We start from the raw sequence: 6,740 nt of genomic DNA, 5'->3' as shown, positions 1-6,740 counted from the left end.
ATACCCCTCGGAAGCGCAAAGCAATACACTGAGCTCTGGCGCGTGTGCCACAGGTGTCAACAATCGAGGCGCCTTACCCCTCCGTGGAAGGAAGGAATCATCCGTACTCTATTAGGGTGCTTCGAAGGCAGCTAAGCACAAAGTTATGTATAGAACATTCAACCCCGTGCTAGAGAAAAACAACAACAAAAACTCGCCACAGTTCTGCGGCACGATGCGCAGACAGTCCCAGGCAGCACATCATAACGGCTCAATATCGGCAATACCGGTAAAATACTTGGCCAATATTTGAGCAATTGCCAACATTCAGCCAATTATGGACCAAGATGCTGTGCTACGTGGGTAGCTTTTCAGTATTCCACTCGAGTACTGAAATTCCGGATTTTTTTTTGTTTTTTATTGTTTCCGTTTTTATCTAACAAAAGATGGCGGCGCCCCCCCCCCCCAAAAAAAAAAAAAGCTACAACAAAGTAGCTTGAGGGCATCCCGGGGCCGCACTGACACTAGGCAGCACTATAATTAAGGCGCAGAAATACAGTAAAGATAAGTGCACAAGAATCTAGCATGCGATAGCCTACGCTACATATCCTCATCAAACTTTCTGTAATAAGTAGAAATATGACACAGGAGAACAGTGAAAAGAAAAATGATAAGTTAAAAGCACTGAATACAGCTCACTAAGTAAAGGAAAAATCATGCAAAATTTATTACAATACCCATACACTTTCTGTAATAAATAGAAATATGACACAGGAGAAGGGTGGAAAGGAAAAATGATAAAATAAAAGTACTCAATACAGCTCACTAAGTAAAGGAAAAAATCATACAAAATGTACTACAATTTCATTTTATTTTACCATTTTCCCCCTTTTTCCCTGTTTAATTTAATTTCAGAATTAATTTTATTTAATTAGAACTTTAATTATATCCAAAAATACCATGACATCGTAACTGTTTACGAGTAGCATCGTTTACATCGTAACTGTTTAATGTTGTCGAGAGGATTCCTGGATTACTTCAATACTGCAAATGCCTAATTTTCCAGCAAATTCCGAGATTTCGGGATGTCTAATGCAGCTCGGACGGATCCCGGGATTTCGGGATATCCCAGATCCCAACACTGATGATGATGACAGACAGAAGAAATAATGGGGAGGTTTGTCGCGACTAAGTCTGGCTGGCTACCCCAGTACACCTACATAGAGCAAAAAGAGAAGGAGAAAATAGGAAGGGAACGGCGGTCCGGTAGTTCCGTCGGTGAAAGAAGACGAAGAGCCACAGTGAGAGCAGAAAGTCAAACACTGTGTGTGTCCCAACATAATGTCACGGTTGTCGGTCACAATCACAAGGTAAAACGTACAGACCCCCAACACTACTCCCATGTTCAGTTGTTCAGACATGTTCAGTTGTTCAGAGAGTTGGAAAGCATCAAGAGCAGCAATCCACAAAGTAACCGAGTGCTACTCATGTTCGTAGCCGGTGCAGTGAAGGTAGCGTTTTCCCTTCAGGACATGGGTGGCTGCTGTGTTCAAAAATGCAACGGAATATCGGCGGCCGATGAAAGCTAAACACATGAGCAGTAACACCATGAGCCATAAAGTGTCACTATGGAATGACATAACAATATTAATTTCACTCCGCATCGGAAGTGAACCTCGGTTAAAGATTCAGTACGCGAAAGATCAACGCCGTCAGTGATCAGTACCCACCAATTTTCCAAATAATTCGCAAGACTTCATAGTTTCGAATTCTCCTAGTGTAGCTGACGTCAGCACTGGCATTGACGGCTATCTCCTGCCAACAGCGCTCCAGTGCTTTCGTTGGAAGACTCCCAGGGGCTGTGGCGAGGAGACAGAAACAGCTACCTTCGAGGAACAATGTTGCCAGTCGCATGGCAGGCTGCGCACGCCATGACGCCATATTTCTCAAGACTATAAATTAATTTTCTGATACTTTTGCGTCACATAGAGACACAGCATATTGAGAGAATACAGTGTGAGAAACATGGATTACAACTCCATCATTTAGGTAGGTCGAGGTAGGTATTACAACTCCATCATTTAGGTAGGTATTTAGGTCGAGACACGAGATTTAGTTTTCCTCCTCCTCCTCTATGTCACAGCGTGCTCGCACAAAAATTGGGCTGAGGTTTACACGTAAGGCGAGTCAGCCCATTTGTGCGGTGAAATGCTGCACGTGACGCGGGGTATAGGACTGCGGATGCTCGCACACTCTGTGGCGCGCTTAGCTCTTTATCAGCGTTCTCCAGTAACTTGCGTTTCGTTGCAGCCACACTGTTAATTCCGTAACGTTCATATTAAAACAAAACAATTGGGAAAGAAATTATCTCTGTTTACATATCTTCAGCGTTACCTCTTGTTCCGTGTGGATGAGGGGGCTTCACACTACTTCTGGAAACATCGCGGTTAGCTTTAGATTAAGCGTATTGTACCCGTCAAAAAATTGTGAAAGCTGGCACGTTAGAGGAGTTCTCAACCCGTGGGGAATTCCCCCATGAGGGGCGGAGTGACACCATGCAACATTCGCCTCCAACCGGCCCTTGTGCGCACTCTGCGTAGCACATGTATATCATTCACAGGACATCTCCCTTGCCAGAAATACTTGCCAAAAGAAACTCGAAAAAAGAAAATACACTTTTATGCGTGTATTCCTTCGTCGTTAATATGCGGGGCGATAACGCTTTAATGACCGTAAAGGGGTACATGGAGCAAAAAGAGGTTGAGAACTTAGTGCTTTAGAACAAAGTGCTTTAGAGGTTTATATTTCTGGCCTTTGAGTTTGTCACAAGAATATTACCCCAAACGCCAGAAATGAACTCCTAAGGTAAGTGTTACATTCGTTATCTTACACGAGAGTGTCACCGATCTTCAAGAATAGGAATAGCAGCACAGTATTCGCATTCCCCATTAGTTCGTTTCACAGATGTACTGAGGACAGCCACATCCACGGTCCCCGCACCTTCCACGGTGAAGACTGTGGAAGTCAGTAGCCTCGACCGGCATGGCCTTCTGAAACGGTAGTGTAGCTTTAATGACACGAAATACGCATAGGCTAACACAACTTTCCTCTTATGCTCCCACGCTACGGCCGTACGCACAGACCTGGAACTGTGTGATAACAAGTCGCCAGTTAGAAAGCACCTGGGAAATTCACCTATACAGGGCATCATGTAAATGTGAAGCAAGCAGCTTGGCGATCATGACCAAATCTGTGAAGTCTTATTCAAATCATTCTTCCCAAAAACCAGCAAGAGGCTACGAAACGCGAAACACAGGGCGCTCTGCTCAGCAGGCGAGGAGGGTGCGAACGGGAGCCGTCAAGGGCGAGCGGCCAACCTTAGAAGTAACATGACCGTAACTTTTTTGTTAAGGAGACGAATTGTTGTACAAGTTATACTCTTGAGCAACGCGTTTTGGGACCTTAACAGAGGGACAGTAACCTGTCCTACGACATCGCTTCGCAATGTATAGGACTGTAACGTCTACAGGAAGGGAGCGGTATCTTAAAGGAGCACTGAGGTGACCCCCAAGACCTCCTGGTGGACAGCTTGACAGAGGAGGCAGATTTTCGAGCTCATTCAAGCCTCATTGCTCCTTTAAAATTACATGTAACCGCGTTTTCCAAGCGACGTTATGGTTACCAAATTAAACGTGTACATGGTGTTCAAAACTTAGGAATGTCGTCTAGTTTGCAGTAAACTTTGCGGGAATCGGGATGTAGGTTCAAGAGCACCGGTTTACAGGATACAAGGTAAGGATATCGTTGTGCTTAATAGAAAACAAATCAATAAATAGCGTCCTCCTCAAGACACCATGCATTCGTTACGTCCGCCCCATCTCGACGCTAGCAGGTGGTGCCGGCCTGCCGCTCGGCGTCGGAAAGTGCTACATGTGCGAACAGGATTGTAGCCCCCGGTACGTAGTAACATACACAATATACAACAACCACGGAGAGATAGTGACAGATATCATCCTACCCAACTTACGCGGCGTGCTGAGCAACGATGGGATGCACGGGAGCGCGAAAAAAAAAAAAAAAAAACAGTAAAAAAAACTGGCAGATATGATGCAAGTTGCGGTGGCATCAAATCAACGATGGCGACAGAGTTATTTATGTACACGTGGCGTCTCCCTCGAAGTGATGCCACACATGCATCGGTAGATCCTCTTTGTCAAAGTCGACCCAAGCAGCACAATTTACTGAAAGTCGAGTGCAATAGGGGTGGACGGGTAGGTGGAAGGCCTTGAACACACTCGTAAAACTAACGAACATTGATAAGACACATACCGTCCACCCCTATTGCACTCGACTTTCAGTACATTGTGCTGCTTGGGGATGTACTTTAGGATGGTAGTGGCTCCGTATATCAGCCCGTTCAAGTCATCGATGTTGCAAACGAGGTAAGAGCTGTCGCTGTAAAAATGTCTTGTCATATCTGTTTACTTGTTTCTTCGCTTAATCTCGTTGGGTTTTCGGCGATGCGATTTATGGGACAGGATCTTCACCAAATTGAGCCTTCACAGCTGTCGCTATAAAAGCGAATATCATAGATGTCACGGGCTCCAATGAGGGGACCACATCTCTCTTTGCCAACTGGCTTCACAGATCGTTCTGTCGCCTTGTCGCAATTCATCTTGTCGCAGACTAAAGATTGCAACGGCTGCTTTCTTTACGTTATGGAAAAGTTTCTAGGAAGATGGTATCCTGTTCCTCTTGGTCAACATATCAATCGTTCTTCCGCTTGGACGTTCGCTGTTGTGTCTTTGTGTTGTTTGTTTGTTATATCTATTATTTTCCATTGCTTCCGGCACGCTGCTCTGGCTTTTATATGCTGTTTCTACTTCGTCTTCGTCTGCCACCTGAGTAAACACTCCGATGACAGTCAATCTCGTTGCTCTCGCTCGCTCCCACACTGGCGTATAAATAGCCCTTACATCGCCCGAAAACTGCGGAACAACACCCGCCGGGCGTTTTTCTTTTCCTTTTTTTTTTAATTCAGCTTATTCAGAAAACATTCGAATATAGCCTCTTATGGCCGAAACTACATTCCGAATACGTCGTTACTGCTGTAAAGCGTAGAGGAGCGCTTTGTCTAATGGGACAGAAAAGGGATATCTCAATTGAATTACTCATTCGGGACATTGTGCTCTTTCACTCATCTGCTAGGGGTGGGTGGACTCTTTTTTTTTTTTTTTTGCCCCCTCAGTTTTGTCTGAAGGACGACCTGACGCCGATAACTATTAAGGGCGCAACGCATTGGACGTTTTCTCAACGTCAAAACGTCGCGCGAACCCCATGGCCTTGCACACGCGGCGAAGAAAAACGAAAGTTTTTAGATGAGATTACTAATGTTGAGATTGCTAATGCTCCTCCTGAGATTAATACTGTACCAGAAATACCACCGTCAGCTTCCCGAGGAGACAGTGAGAATGAGAGAGGAGCTTCGGAACTCGAATCGCTAGAATCAACGGGTGGCTCCCAACTCATTCAGCATTTCCATCCAAGCAACGGCAATGTCGTTGCGTCGGGTTCGGAGGCATCTGCGACTTCTAGTGTCCGACTGCCATTCGCCAATACTGGAGGATCCGGAACGGGAACAATATTGGAAGAGTTAAGGACATGGGCTCTCTCGGGTGTACAACAGAAATACGTGACTTCAATGCTGAAACTATTGCAAAAGCACTCCGTTTTCATGGACCTTCCAAGTAGTGCTCGAAGCTTGTTGAACACCCCACGTCAGAACAACATCGTAAAAATGTCTGATGGGAAATACTGTCATTTCGTGCTTAGGTCAGGATTGGAGTATGTACTCTCCGCTACAGAAAACGTCCCCGCCACGATTATACTGCATGTGAACATTGATTGCCTCCCTCTGACAAAGAGTACGAGAGACCGTACGTCCTCCAGGCCACATACCAACCACGGCACGATGTGTGAGTGTTAGTCCTGATGCACCCAGGGCCTTCAAAGTTGAGACTCAGACAGGGTTCCCCTCCTAGGCGCTTGACGGACTAAGTCCCAGTATTATCGTAATACGCATGCGCTTAGACTGTACGGCCGGTCTAAAGGAGTTCGAAAGGAGAACGGTCATTTTTTCCAGAACTCGAAAAGGCTGACAGAATAGACAACTTTATGTTGAGTGAGTAATATACAAATGATACCGTTTTGTATTTTATATCGCTTTTTTTATGAAACTATACAACTTGATAAAACTGTCCATTTCGAGTGCCGTTTTGGAAGAGATTTTGTCAAACGCGACCTCTCGGGGTGCAACGGGGAACAAGGTACGGGGTCTAAACCCCGTGATCTTACTTTCACATATACATGTTACAAAATCTGCTTAGGACATCTTTAATATTATTTTTATATCAAATGATATTAAGCCCCGAAGTTGACAAAATTGGCCACTTGGCCATTTTGAGTGCCATTTTGGAAGTGATTTTGTCAAACGCGACCTCTCAGGGTGCAACAGGGGAACAAGGTACGGGGTCCAAACCCCGTGATCTTACTTTCTCATATACATACTACAAAATCAGCTTAGGACATCTTTACTAATATTTTATATCAAATGATATTAGGCCCCAAAGTAGCCGAAATTGGCCACTTGGCCATTTTGAGTGCCGTTTTGGAAGCGATTTTGTCAAACGCGACCTCTCAGGGTGCAATAGGGGAACAAGATACGGGGTTCAAACCCCGTGATCTTACTTCCACATATACAT

The sequence above is a fragment of the Ornithodoros turicata genome, chromosome 2 (assembly GCF_037126465.1).
Source record: "Ornithodoros turicata isolate Travis chromosome 2, ASM3712646v1, whole genome shotgun sequence".
In the NCBI taxonomy this organism is placed as follows: domain Eukaryota; kingdom Metazoa; phylum Arthropoda; class Arachnida; order Ixodida; family Argasidae; genus Ornithodoros; species Ornithodoros turicata.
This window is presented reverse-complemented; position numbering follows the sequence as displayed.